The sequence below is a fragment of the Durio zibethinus genome, chromosome 12 (assembly GCF_047325235.1).
Source record: "Durio zibethinus cultivar Kanyao isolate XHJ-2024 chromosome 12, ASM4732523v1, whole genome shotgun sequence".
NCBI classification, from domain to species: Eukaryota; Viridiplantae; Streptophyta; class Magnoliopsida; order Malvales; family Malvaceae; genus Durio; species Durio zibethinus.
The window spans coordinates 22,348,911-22,363,952 of NC_143173.1; the positions used below are offsets into that span (position 1 = coordinate 22,348,911).

General features: G+C 34.3%; 1 pseudogene across 1 annotated transcript; it reads left to right on the plus strand.

The window, feature by feature from the left end:
• Window positions 1-1,021: 1,021 nt before the first annotated feature.
• LOC111297770 (DNA-directed RNA polymerase I subunit 1-like) lies at window positions 1,022-14,869 on the plus strand (annotated as a pseudogene). Its single transcript, XR_016326341.1, has 9 exons — window positions 1,022-1,526; window positions 1,675-1,839; window positions 2,586-2,747; window positions 2,841-3,140; window positions 3,966-4,237; window positions 4,345-4,514; window positions 10,436-10,607; window positions 14,587-14,775; window positions 14,858-14,869. The product of XR_016326341.1 is annotated as a DNA-directed RNA polymerase I subunit 1-like (transcript).
• Window positions 14,870-15,042: the final 173 nt, after the last annotated feature.

A 15,042-nucleotide genomic window follows, 5' to 3' on the forward strand; every position in this document is an offset into this window, starting at 1 on the left:
TCATCCAACAGTTAATCCTTTTTATTAAAAAAATATTTTCTATTATTATCTAAAGAACGAGTGATAGATTTATAAATTTTACTGTAGTTTACATAAATTTTCTTTAAAAAAAAATTAATTTGATAAGTGAAAGCTTAAGCTTTAATTTTGAAACTTATGGGTTGTTGGATTAAGGGAGCTGGTCGTAGACCATCTGAGCCCATCCTACACCCGGCCTCAGAAGCAGATCTCTGGGCTTAAAGGCAACCGGACCCATCCTGCACAACAGGTAGGTAGAGTGCTCCTCTACTAGGCTTATTTTCGTTGGAGTTTGATGGCAACACTATATGTTAATAATAACAACTAATGTCATATTTTATAATATTTATTAATAAATTTAAATAAAATAAATATATTTTAAAAAGTTATTTATAATTTATAAATTTATATAATATATATTATTTTCAAATAAGAAATATAGCGAGTAAAAATTGATATAATTTAATATTATAATATGTTTGTATTTAATAATAAACTAAAGTAATTTATTATTAAAAACAAAAAAGATATATCTATTATTAAATTACCCAAATTTGCTATGATAAAAAAAAATTATGGTTTCAACAATTTAATCTTATAATTTTTGCAATTGTAATAAAAAAAACAATATTAATAAGGTACATATAACAAAAATAATTAAAATAAATTGCTAAAAACAACTCAACTCATATTAATCAAACAATTGTTTTTATGAATTATCTAAGTACATTCATGTATTGCCTTTTATCGCCAAAAATTAAATATTTAATTAAGTAATAAGTGTATTCATTGTTGTTAAAATAAGCGAAAAAATTCACAAACATCTTACTTAATATATGGTGAAACTTAGTCGTAAATGAGATCGAAAATATTTTTTTAATATTTTTTTGGTACTCTTATAAAGCTTTTCTTTGATGAAAAAAACGTCAAATTCATTTCTTTTTAGATTAATTTTGTTTTTTTCTCTAAAATTACCAATTCCAACAGCAGGAGAGATTTTTCGAGTGATAGAAAATGAGGAAATTTTTCTTGTAATCCAAATGATGTCTTGCATTGAAGGCTAGAATTTTATGTTTAATAAATGGGATTTATTGTTTTGAGTTGAGGAATACCGAAGAATAATGTCAAATTTAATAAAAAAAGATCTATAAATGCGATTCATTATTTTAAGCTGAAGAATATCAAAAAATAGTGTCAGATTTAATAGAAAAAAACAGAAATAGGTAACGTTGTAAAAAAAATCGACTCAACATGTCAAATGTCACACTTTTAAGAGTTTTGCATATAAAAATAATATATTGATAAATAATAATAAGTCATCCTTAAAAGGAAGAGCAGAAGACACAGCCAGCCCAGCCCCTCTTAAACCCCAACAAAACCCCTATTCTTAACTCTCTTTGCGGTGGACTACTGTCAATTATTCATCACCGCCAGTCACTTCATTATCTCCAACCTAAGTTCTCTATTTCATTTTCATGCCAACTGCCACCATGGCCCAAGTCACGGAGGTCTCTCTCTCCTCCACTGATTTTTTATTCTTCAAAATTTTGTTAGTAAATAAAATTTCCTTTACTTTTTTTATTTAAGTATTATTTTTTAACCTAAAATTTTGAAGTCTTTTCGAGTTGGAACTTTTTTTTTTTTTGAATTTTGTAGGGGGCGATGGATTTGGTGGAGGCGTTGTGGTTTAATCTCATGACAGCTGAAGAGGTTAAAAAAAAGAAACAACATTTTGAAAGTCACCAACGCCAATTTGCTTGACTTCATGGATGCCTGGTGGATTATACGATCCCGTTTTAGGGCTCTTGAGGATCGGACTCCGTATGCTCTTATTAAACTTTTCCTTTCTGGCTTTCTGCTACGTATTTCTTTGCCTCGTAAAAAGTTGCTATAAAGAGAAACCATATCATTGGCAACAAAATCTTAATTGATTAAAAAAGAAAAAAGATGAAGAAATTGTAAAATTTGTATAATCTTAACACCAATTCTAGCATAATTATTCTTTACAAATGCCAAATTATGCATTTTATTTTCATTTTTAATTCCTAAAAAATATTTTTTGCATTTTACATACGCTGCTGTAAAACTTAATGCTGCTTAAAAGAATTTAGGCTACGTTTGGCACATAGGATTGGTTGAAAGATAGGATACTAATCATCTTATCACATGTTTGTTATGCACTTAAATAAAAGGATTTGATTATTAAAAGGATTAAATATCTTATGCAAATAGGATAACTCTATCATTTGGAAAAGTAGGGGATTATTTTTAATCCATAGGATTAAATTTGCATGTCTTATTATACCCTTAAAAATTACATCAATAATTTAAATTATATAAATCTTGAGGAAGGATAATTTTGACAAATAAATAAATTACCCTATCTTGATCCTTACACACATCAAACATAAGATAAAATGATATTATTTAATCTAATTCTATTCATAATATTATCTTATCCTCTCCTATCATAATCTTGTATACCAAACATATAATTAGTGAACAATAGAATAGATAAAAACATGTGTTTTTGATATATAATTACATTATTTTAACTTTTATTGCAGTTGTAAAAGCTGCGCGCCCTCTTAAAATTGCATTGCCCTGGTCATTGTGGTCACATTGACTTTGTGTCTCCGATTTGTAATCCCTTGCTGTTCAATTTTCTTCATAACCTTGTTCAAAGGACCTGTTTCTTTTGTTATCATTTGAGGGCAGACAGAACTGAGGTAAATTATTTTTCAATGTTTTTATCTTGGAATTTTTTTTTTGTTTACTTCTCTAATATCCTTTTTTTTTTTTTGGGTTTAAATTAATTTAAGGTTGAGAGATGTATTTCTCAATTGAAACTCTTTAGAAAAGGTGATATTGTTGGTGCCAAAAGGTTAGATTCAGATTCCAGAGATGCATCATCCTATCCAAAGTATAGTGAATGGAGCCAAGAATTAGATTATATGGTACATGATTCTAAGGCTGTTAACCCAAAGGAATGGACGTCTCTTCAGCTTGCTGAAGCAAAATCAGTTTTAAATAACTTTCTGAAACTGAAATACAAAAAGTGCAAGAACTGTAATGCCAAAAATCCTACTATCTTCAAGCCCACTTTTGGTTGGTTTCACATGGTATATCTCTTCTTTCCCTTCTTTTTTTCTTCTTTTCAAATTCCTATCCTATTTAGTTATACCATGCGATCCATTTAATAGTTGTTTTAATAGCTTTTATCTGTCGTGTCATAGGTGGCTGTAATTTTAGATTCTAAACACTTTATTTGAAATGACCTATTGGAAAAAGGATAACATTTGGGGAAGTGGTGGAGGGTAAGAACCAGCCTTTCAACAATTGCTGATGCAGAGACTGTTTCATTATCATTCCTCTACAGTTTCAAACTGATATCCAGACATAAAAAATGTTTAATGCGTTAGACAATTGATAATCTGAAAAAGATAATTGTCCATTTAGTTGTTGAAATGTTTATATTTTCCATTTTCTTTTTACATTATATATGATCAATGAATTAAGTTAATAACTAAATTATGTAGATGGCCTTCAGAAGAGACCTAAAAATTCCTCATGCATTGCTGTTTGCATAGCTTACCAGAAGGATATATAACAAAAACAATAAGAAACTAAGTCATTTCCTAACATGTGGGGACCATACCCCATGACATGCATGTGTATATGATGTATGTACTTATTTATTTTTTCTTTATGTTCTAATTTCCTTGATTTGTTTAAGTATTCTTGGAATCTCATGCCTATAAATATTCCATTTGGTCCTTGGAGTTTTCAGTGATTTTTTTGTCCATTTGGATGAATGTGTATAGTGATTCAATGATGTTTTCATTAATTTCTGTAATTAAGTTAGTTATGGTAATCTTCTTTTCCAACTTGGAGAACTTCTGGGCTTTAATGGTTCAATTCTTAAATGTCTTGGTTTCTAACTGCAGAGTGGCATGTTGGGTGCCTAAATGAGGGAAAATGTTATTAGAGGGTGCAAAATGTCTGACAGTTTTTCTGGTGAAGCCAGATCTGGGATAGAAGACGTCAATGATGCATCTAAATCTGAAAATACAATTGATATAGTTGAAATTAATACTCTTGAAACTGGCTTCCTAGGAGCTGAAGATATGGTGAAAAAGCTCATAAAAAGAAGGCACAAGTGCCTCTTGAGTTCATGAAGCAGAAGAATTTGTTTTTGGAACCTCTTTTGCCATCAGAGGTATGATTCTTAGTTATGCCAATGTTTCTGGCATTGTTTCCATGGTTGCCTTTGTTTTCTGTCATTTTGAGTAGACTATTCATTTTAGAATTCTTGTTTTGTCACAGGTTAAAAAATTTACAAAACTTTTGTGGGAAAATGGGGTTGAACTTTGCTCATTGATCGGTGATCTCCAGCAGCAGGGATTTGGAAGAAAGTGGGTTACTCTATGTTCTTCTTAAAGATAATTCTTGTACCTCCTATTAAGTTCTGTGCTCCAACCAAGGGAGGTGATTCTGTAAGTACTGACATTCAATATTACTTCTTTATTTCTTTTCAAGAGGGAAGGATGGAGGCTCTAATAAGCTTGATCAGCTCATTTACCACTTATTACATGTTGAGAGTATGAATGAAAGGTGGTTTCATGTGTTATAAATGCTACTAGTGCACATACAAGGACATGAAATGAAGAATTGAGATGGTTTGTTGGACATACAGAAGATGGGAGATGGGGTTGGAAATTTATTTTGTCATGGTATGTGGTTTGGGGAGGAGTCTCTTATGCTTGACATATTATGTATGATGATAGATAAGAATCTAAATGGGGAAGGGGGGGAGATTACGTACTTGACCAACTATGGACATGCCTTTTAGATTTTCTTCGTTTTCCATTATTTTGTTTCATTTTCTCCATCCTTTTTACTTTAAGTTTTTAAAACTTGTCTGTATACTTATTGAAAACCCGGTGATGCTCTGGCCTTGTGGCAATGACAACAATATGATTTGATTATTTGAAAACAACATAGGTAGTTAATTTTCTCGGCCCACAGTTTGGCTTGCTATTCTATTCCATATAAGTTATGGGATGAAGATGCATATGCTATTTTTCTTTTAAATTTTATCTTGATTGAGGGCAATCTCTTAAATAATGTAGGTGAACCTTTTTGTTTATGCATCAATGCTATATTGGCATTGTACTTGCTTTAGGTGAAAATATAAAAAAATAGAGCCTTTTCTATTTGTGATTTATTTTAGTGGATGTTATGATTTTTTTGGAAAACCGATTCCTAACCAGATTTGATTAGCTGTCATTTATTTAGTATTTTGGTTGTTTCTTAAATAAAAAGGATTTGGTTCATTGACCAAATTCCTACTTGGTAGTTTCTATTTTTGTTAGAGGATTTTTAGGTGATTTATTATTATCTCTAGGATATTATGAGATTTGCCAGATTTAATGTTTTAGCAATATATATCCTTTTGTACTCTAGAAAGTTTCTAAATAATTTATAAATAAAATTCTCATGAATTTCTTCATTGTATCAGAACGTTCATCCTGAACCATCAAAATCAATATATATTTTTCTTTTTTTCTCTCTATCTATGCCATTGCCATCAGCACAAATGTATCTGAGCTCTCTATTTTGCCTATCACCGGTTACATACTCAATGGACAAAACTTCATCCAATGGTCTCAATTAGTGATGCTGTTTGTCTGTGGAAAAGGCAAGGAAATTATCTCACGGGAGTGGCTGTTTCACCTAGCGATGATGACCCAAAGTATCGAACTTGGAAGTTGGAAAATAGCATGGTAATGTCGTGGTTGATCAATTCTATGACCAATGGGATTGGTGAAAATTTCATGTACTACAAAACTACCAAGGAGATTTGAGATGCTACGAAAGAAACCTACTCCAACGTAGACAATATGTCTGAAATATTTGAGATTAAAAGCACTCTACATGACCTACGGTAAGGAGACTCCTCTATTACTAAATATTTTAATTTCTTAAACTCGTTATTGGTAGCAATTAGATATCTTTGAAGAAATAGCATGGAAATGCCTTGACGATAGCCAGCAATATAGGAACATAGCGGAGAAGGACCGAGTTTATAAGTTTCTACTTGGTCTAAACAAGAGCCTTATTGATGGTCGTGGGAGAATTCTTAGCATCAAGCCATTAACTAGCATCTGAGAAGTTTTCTCTGAGGTTCGTTGAGATGAGAGTAGAAGGAAAGTGATGCTAGGGACATCATGTAATCCACAAGAGATAAAAAATTTAACCCTTGCTGCAGGAAGACTAAAATCCTATGAAGGTGGTGAAAATCGACAGAAGAAAGGTAACAAATCTTACTGTGACCATTGTCAAAAGGCATGACACATACGGGAAAATTGTTGGCAAATCTATGGGAAACCTGCCGACTATAAATCACGTTCTACTTGAAATCGAAAGAGTCATAAAAATTTCACCACCATCGAGACAACTCTAAAACCCCCTGAATCAAGCCCGTTTAGTAAATAGCAGTTGGAACTCCTTTAGAAAATTGTTCAGTAATCTCTTTAGAACACTAGGTCAGTTGTAAACACAGCATTTGTTACACAAAAAGGTAAATTTCTCAATGCTCGACTTGTGCAAAGTGGAAAATCAAGATCTTGAATTGTTGATTCAGGCGTATTACACCAAATGACTGGTGATGCATTGGTGTTCCATGAATACAGTCCATATTCTGAAAACGTCACAATTTGAATAACAGATGGGTCATTCTTTCGAGTAGTCGAATAGGTTCAATCATTATTTCAAAGGACATAACGCTTGACTTTGTTCTTCATGTCCCTAATTTAGATTGCAACATTTTGTCTATTATTAAAATTATGAGAGATCTTAATTGTGTTACTAAATTCTTTCTCACATGTGTGAATTTCAGGGCTTGGATTCGGGAAAAAAGATTGGCAACGCTGGGATGTGTGTTGAACCCTATCTCCTTAGAGATAAAGAATCTAAGGGACAATTATGGAAGAGTGCTTGTTCAGTTTCATTTTCTAGTAAGAGTAAAGAAAATACAATCATGTTATGGCACTATTGTTTAGGACATCCAAATTTCTTGTACCTCAAAAAATTGTTCTCTGATTTATTCATCAATAAAGGTTTCGAGTCTTATCAATGCAAAATTTGTCAGTTTTTCAAGCACACTCGCAATTCATGTCCAAGTTACTATGATCCATAGTGATGTTTAGGGACTATCGAGAGTTAACAATATTATAGGCTCTAGATGGTTTGTTACTTTCATTGATGATCACACCATAGTTACATGGCTGTTACTCATGTAAGACAAGTCAAAGGTTAGTTCAGTATTTTAAAATTTCAACAAAATGGTGCAAATTTAATTTCAAGCAAAAATTCAGGTGCTTAGAACAGATAGTGGGTGAGAATACTATCACTCAATTCTTGGATCTTGCTTGTTAGGTCAAGGAATTATTCATCAGAGCTCATGTACTGAAACTCCTCAACAAAACGGCGTTGCTGAGCAAAAGAAAAGACACCTGATGTAAGTTGCAAGATCTATTATGCTAGTCTTTCATGTCTTGAAACATTTATGGGGAGAGGCAATCCTGACAGCAGCCTTTCTTATTAATAGGATTCCTTTTCGAGTACTAAAATTCCAAACCGCCTGTCAAACTTCTCAAAACCTACCCTCTTGTCCAAATCATTTCCTCTGTACTAGTCAAAGTGTTCGATGTACAACCTTTGTTCATATACACCAACAAGAACGCAGTAAACTAGACCCTAGATCATTTAGATGTATATTTCTTGGCTAAACACCTAACCAAAAAGGTTACATATGTTATTCACCAAATACCATAAAGTTTTACACTTCTATGGATGTCACATTCTTTGAGAATAAACCTTTTTATCCCAAAGCTGATATTCGAGGGGAGAGTTCTAGGGAATATCAACTTTGGGAGATTGAGCCATCATATGATCCTTCCTCTATTTGTCTGCCAATTCAAATTCCCATTTCAAATAATCTTTATTTTTTCGAGTCAACTAGTCATCCCAAGTCTCCAAAATCTTCTGAAACCGTGTAAGAGACAAAAGCTAAGAAAATGATTGTATACTCAAGGAGACTAAAATCTCAAAAGGAGATAGGGAACTATAAATTTCCAACACAGAATCAAGATTTTAAACCAAATCTAGGGACTTTTGAAATTCATACAGGTAACACAATTACTAAACCTATCTCTAATGATTTTTCTAGTGATCTTGATTAGCCCATTGCTATAAGAAAATGTGTGAGATCATGTATTCAGCACCCTATTAGTAATTTTGTTTCCTATGAAGGGTTGTTTCCTACTTATTGAGCACTGGTTACATCACTAATTGATGTTCATATATTGAATACCATCCATGAAACACTTGAACAACCAAAGTGGAAGGCTGCAGTAATGGAAGAAATGCAAGCATTAGAAAAGAATGGCACATGGAAAATTACTGATTTTTCTGGAGGAAAGAGCCCAGTGGGATGTAAGTGGATTTTTACCATCAAGCACAATACAGATAGACGTGTGAACAAATTCAAAGCTCGTCTTATGGCAAAGGGGTTTACTCAATTTTACGGGATTGATTATGAAGAGATGTTTGTTCCTGTAGAAAAACTAAATTCTGTCATTGTGTTACTATCGTTTGTTGCAAACCTAGATTGGCCTCTTCACCAATTCGATATCAAAAATGCATTTCTGAATGGTAATTTAGTGGAAGAGGTCTACATAAAGATTCCTTTAGGGTTTGACAACTAGGACAACATCGGCAAGGTGTGTAAGCTTCAGAAATCCTTCTATGGCCTCAAACAATCTCTTCGCGCTTGGTTTGATCGTTTACCTAAGGTTGTTAAAAAATGGGTTTTTACAATGCCCATTCGACCACACTATGTTTGTTAAACATTCACCAAATAGCAAGATTGCTATTATGATTGTTTATGTTGATATTGTCCTCATAGGACATTATGAAAAGGAAATAGTTGGATTACAGACTCTTTTAGCTAAAGAGTTTGAAATAAAGAACTTGGGACAGCTTCAGTATTTTCTTGGCATGGAAGTAGTTCGATCAAGAAATGGTATTTTTGTTTCACAATGAAAATATGTACTTGATCTTCTCAAAGAGACATGGATGCTCGGGTGTAAACCAATGGATACTTTGATGGAACCAAATGTCAAGATAGGAACCGAAGATAGAAGTCCTCTTGCAGACCAAAACAGATACTAGAGACTCATGAAAAAATTAATTTATTTGGCATACACTAGACCTGACATTGTCTTCTCTGTAAGTATGGTGAGCAGATTTGTGAACAATCCTACAAAGACACACATGGGGCAGTATACCAGATCCTTCATTACTTAAAAAAAACACCCGGGCAAAAGGTTACACTTCAGAAAAACACTAAAAAGATATGTGGAGATTTTCTCAAACGTAGATTGGGTTGGTTTTGTGACAGACCGCAGGTCAACTATAAGGTACTGTACATATGTGTGGGGCAATTTGGTCACCCAGAGGAGTAAGAAACAAGTAGTGGTAGCTCGAAGTAGTACTGAAGCTGAATTTAGGACTATGTCTCATGAGATTTATGAGGGAATATTGCTTGAGAGAATGCTACAGGAACTGAAGAAGTCAGCTAGGAATTCAATAAAGCTGTTTTGTGATAATAAAGCAGCTATTAACATTGCCAAGAACCCTGTTCATCATGATTGAACGAAACATGTAGAGATTGATCGCCAGTTCATCAAAGAGAAGATTAAAGAAGGTGCAGTCAAACTGATCTACACTCCAATAGAACATTAGACAGCCGACATCCTCACCAAGGCTCTTCATTGTGGCAATTTCGAGAATTTGAAGTCCAAGTTGGGCATAATTGATATCTACCACCCAACTTGAGAGGGAGTGTGAAAAACCGATTCCTAACTAGATTTGATTAGCTGTCATCGGTTAGTATTTTGGTTGTTTCCTAAATAAAAGGGATTTGGTTTATTGACCGAATTGCTACTTGTATTTTCCATTTTTGTTATAGGATATTTAGGTGAATTGTTATTGTCTCTAGGATATTATGGGATTTGCCAGATTTGATGTTTTAGCTCTATATATCCTATTGTATTTTAGAAAGTTTCTTAAGAATTCATAAATAAAATTTTCATGAATTTCTTCAATTTTATTTGGGGTTTAATTTAGCATTGTGATAGACTCACATAAATGTCTTTTAGTCACTTTCAATTAACTATGATTGTTGAGTTTTTGGGAATTGAATGTTGATATTGACAATTGCATTTCAGAATCTAGGATTGCTTAGCTTCTTTTTTTTTACACTATTGCTGCTGCATCATATGGACTAGGCATTTTCATTTAGGAAAGAATCTCTGCTAACATCATTTTCAATCTTTTTTTTTTCTTATAGGTGATGGAGCATCCTCATCCTCAAACTGTTTTGCTAAGTAAGGTTTCGCAGGCCAATATATCACTAGGAAATGCTTATGCAAACAATTTGCAGAGTTCAATGGTTGTAGTTAGACTATGGATGGATCTCCAACAATCAGTAAATTTGTTATTTGATAGCAAAACTGCCATGAGTAAGTACAGTTTCTTCCTATTTCTAATGATGCACTGTGTTGGTGAGAATTCGATGTAAACTACTTGTTGTTTGACCTTTGTTATTAGTATAGTGTATTAGACATGGTGTAGGTTGGTGAAAGATTGCTTTAGAGCTGAAAGTTCTACTCAGGGGCATAAAAAGGTACTTTTGGCATGTTATGATAGAGAACATTTGCTGGTTTGTATTTTGCACAAAGATGAGCTAGAGAGAATGTGACATGCTTGCCAATTAATTCTTCTTATTCTTGACTTGTATTCAAAATCTCGCTTCTTGGAACATTTTTATATGTCATACCATTTGCACATTGGAGTGTACTAGCTTTAGTTGTTAATGGGTGACAGTATGTGATTCAAAACTTTCAAATTCTTCTTCAATCTTTCACTACCCAAAAGAATGAGTGTATTTGAAATTAACATTCAATGTTCTCCATATTTGATTCTATGAAGACCTGCACTCAACTTGCGAGGTATTGTCCATTTTGACTCGAAAGACTCACGGTTTTGTGCCACAAAATGTGCCTTACAAGTTAAGGTTTTAAGCCTTTAGTTTTATATAATAGTAGAACCTTAGAATCTCCCAATATGGGATTTGGGTGTCACAAACTCCCTCTGTTAAAGCATGAGGTCCCCGTCAAGCCCAGAACAAAGCACACAGATCCACTAGATCACACCAAACGTTGGGCAAGCCTAACACAAAAGACATACAGATCACAAGATCACACCAAACGTTGGGATTCTAGAGGTGACTCACGGTTTTATCTCACAAAATGCACCTCACAGGTTAAGGTTTTAAGCCTCTATTTATAGATCATAGCAAAACCTTAGAATCTCTCAATATGGGATTGGGGTATCACAAACTCCCCTCGTTAAAGCTTGACGTCCTCGTCAAGCCCAACACCAAGCACACAGATTCACTGAATTACACCAAACGTTGGGCAAACCTAACACAAAGCACACATAAATAACAAGATCACACCAAACGTTAACACAAAGCGCACACAGATCACAAGATCACACCAAACTTTGGGATTTTAGAGGTGGCTCCCACTGTGTAGTACTTAGGTCTCGCAAGATTTAGAGGTGGCTCCTACAACGTAGGACTTAGCTCCCGTCTGATTGGTGATCGCTTTGATATCATTTGTGGAGATCCACACTCAACCCACAAAGTATTGTCCACTTTGACTTGAAGGTTTTATAGTTTTGTCCCACAAAAGGTGCCTCACAGGTTAAGGTTTTAAGCCTCTACTTATATATCATAATAAGATCTTAGAATCTCCCAATATGGGAATGAGGTGTCACAAACTTCCCCTGTTAAAGCTTGACGTCCCCGTCAAGCCTAAAACAAAGCACATAGATCCACTGAATTACACCAAACATTGGGCAAGCCAAACATAAAGCACACATAGATCATAAGATCACACTAGACGTTGGGATTCTAGAGGTGGCTCCCACGGGGTATCACTTAGCTCTCATCCAATTGGTGATCGCTCTGATACCATTTGTGGGGACCTGTACACAACTTGTGAGGAGGTATTGTCTGTTTTAACTCGAAGGTCTTACGATTTTATCCTACAAAGTGGAAACCCACATCCAACCTACAAGGTATTGTCTGCTTTGACTTGGAGGGTTCACGATTTTGTCCTATAAAAAGTGCTTCACAAGTTTAGATTTAGATATTAACATATATATATATATATATATATCATAACAAAACCTCAAATCATCCCGATGTGGGATTGGGGTGTTACAAACTCCCCCCGTTAAAGCTTGACATCTTCGTCAATAAGGTTGGCAACCTAACCTACCTTCGACGGGTTTCGACCAGACCCGACCTCATAGGGTGGGTTTTTTATTTTTTTTTGAAAATCGGGTTTCGGGTCGGGTCGGGTAATGTTAAGAAAAAAATCGGGGTCGGGTTGGGTTCGGGTTTTAGGTAAACCTAACCCGATATTGTATAAAAATTATTTTTTAATTAATTATTTATATATATAATTATATATTTAAATATTTATATTTAAAAAATAATATTTTATATTTAAAAAATAATATTTTATTAATTTGGGTCGGGTCGGGGTCGGGTATAAAAGAATAAAAAAAATTCAGGTCGGATCGGGTTGAGTTCGGGCCAAGCAAAAACCCGCCTCGACTATATCCGTTGCCAACCCTACCCGTAAATCCCAATATAAAGTGCACAGATCCACCAAATCACACCAACATTGGGCAAACCCAACACAATGCACACATAGATCACAGGATCGCACTAAACGTTGGGATTCTAGAGATGGCTCACACCATATAGCACTTAGCTCCCATAGGATTTTAGAGGTGGCTCCCACGGTGTAGCACTTAACTTCTGTTTGACTGGTGACTACTTTGATACCATTTGTGAAGACCTGTACACAACCTATGAGGTATTGTGAAGGTCTCACGGATTTATCCACCAAAAGCGTCTCATAAGTTTGGGATTAAGTCTCAACTTATATATCGTAGTAGAACTTTAGATTATCCTGATATGAGATTGGGTCGCCACAACTCCCCCTGTTAAAGCTTGACGTCCCTATCAAGCCCAACACAAAGCACACAGATCACAAGATCACACCAAATGTTGGGATTCTAGAGGTGACTTCTAAAGGTGGCTCCCATAGTGTAGCACTTAGCTCTTGTGCGATTGGTAACTGCTCTGAAACTATTTGTGAAGACCTGCGCCTAACTTGTTAGATATTGTCAGCTTTGACTCGAAAGTCTCATGGTTTTGTCCCGCAAAAGGTGTCTTACAAGTTTGGATTTAGATCTCAACATATATATCATAGTAAAACCTTAGATTATCTCGATATGGGATTGGGGTGTTACACATTCGTTAGCGAATGATGAAAAGGAAGAATTCTCCTTGTTTACAATATTTTTTTTCTCTGATTCATTCTAAATGTTGTTGCATGAACCTTTTTTGTCCGAAATCTATGCTCAAAATATTTTGAACTGAAAGGGAGGCTTTTGAATGAGTTAACAGTATTAATTACACAAATTTGGAAATTAGGGAATGGTATTTGAAAAAAAAAAAAAGAAGTCTCCAAGTGAATTTCTTTTTACCAGAAGTATTATCTAGTTGTTTAATAAAATTTCAATGAAGGTTAAAGGGAAATTTTACAAGATGACAGCAAAACAATGATGTTTTATGGGACAGAATGTTAGGCAACTCAGTATCAATGTACAAAAGGTGTAGTGGTTGAGATGGGAATGCTACAATGAATTTTGTGGGCATAAAAGAGAATACAAATAGGAATGAATGCTAAAGAAAAATGGTGGGTTTATATCCATTGGACAAAATGAGGAAAGCATTAAGGTTGTTTGGGCACATAAACAGGAGACCTGCCAATGCCCCTATGAAAAGCTGTGAATTAATGTAGAATGCCGATGTAGTCATGCTAAGAGAGAGAGGAAGAACAAAGAGAATATACACTGAAATTAGCTAATAGGGCCTCACTTTTACTGAGCTTATTGAGGATATGGTCTTAATTAGAACAAAGGGCACTACTTGATCCATATAGTCAACCTCCTGCTCAGCAGAAAATCCTTAGTTTGTTGTGCTAATCTGGTAAAGTTCAAAAATGGAAAAACTTCAATTTGTTGAAAGCTAATTTAGATGGTGAATTTGTATATCTCCCTAGCTGTAATCTGCAATGAGAGCACACCCCCCCCCCCCCCCCTTTTGTTTCTCTTACTCTTCCTTCATGTGTGCGTATCAGTGGGTAAGGATGGATGGGAAGAGTGACAATCTGGCTGCATCTCAATTGTGCGTGCAATGTTTAAATATGTGGCTTGCATGCATGGCTCTTTACTTTAGACTAATTATAATGCTGTTGGATTGAGATCTTTCAAATATAATTATAATGTTGTCAAATTAAGCATTTGATGTCCCTGTTAAATGGTGGACTCTTTTTTTTTTTTTTTTAATGGCAGGCCAAAGGCGAGATGTGAGCGCAGGAATATGTCAGTTGCTGGAAAAGAAGAAAAGGCATGTTCTGCCAAAAACTGATGGGGGAAAAGAGTTAATTTATTAGCCGATCTGTTATATCTCCTGATCCTTATTTAGCTTTTAATGAGATCAGAATTCCACCTTATTTTGCATTGACGTTAACATATCCTGAGGTAAGCAGCTTGTAATGATGTTTATTGTAGCTATAAAGAATCATACCATTTTAGTTCATCTTGTTGATTACTGTATTTTTAGGAAGTTATTTGAACCTCTTTATGATCTTCTAGCATTTCTTTCAAAATTATTTCAATGGAGTTTAACGAGTGCAGTATAGATTATTACCTTCTCTTATTTATTTTATTTTGCTTGGTCTTGACTCTTGAGATTGCTTTGTAGCTTGAGAAATTGTTGCTGGCCTTTTAAAGATTTATATTTTTGGT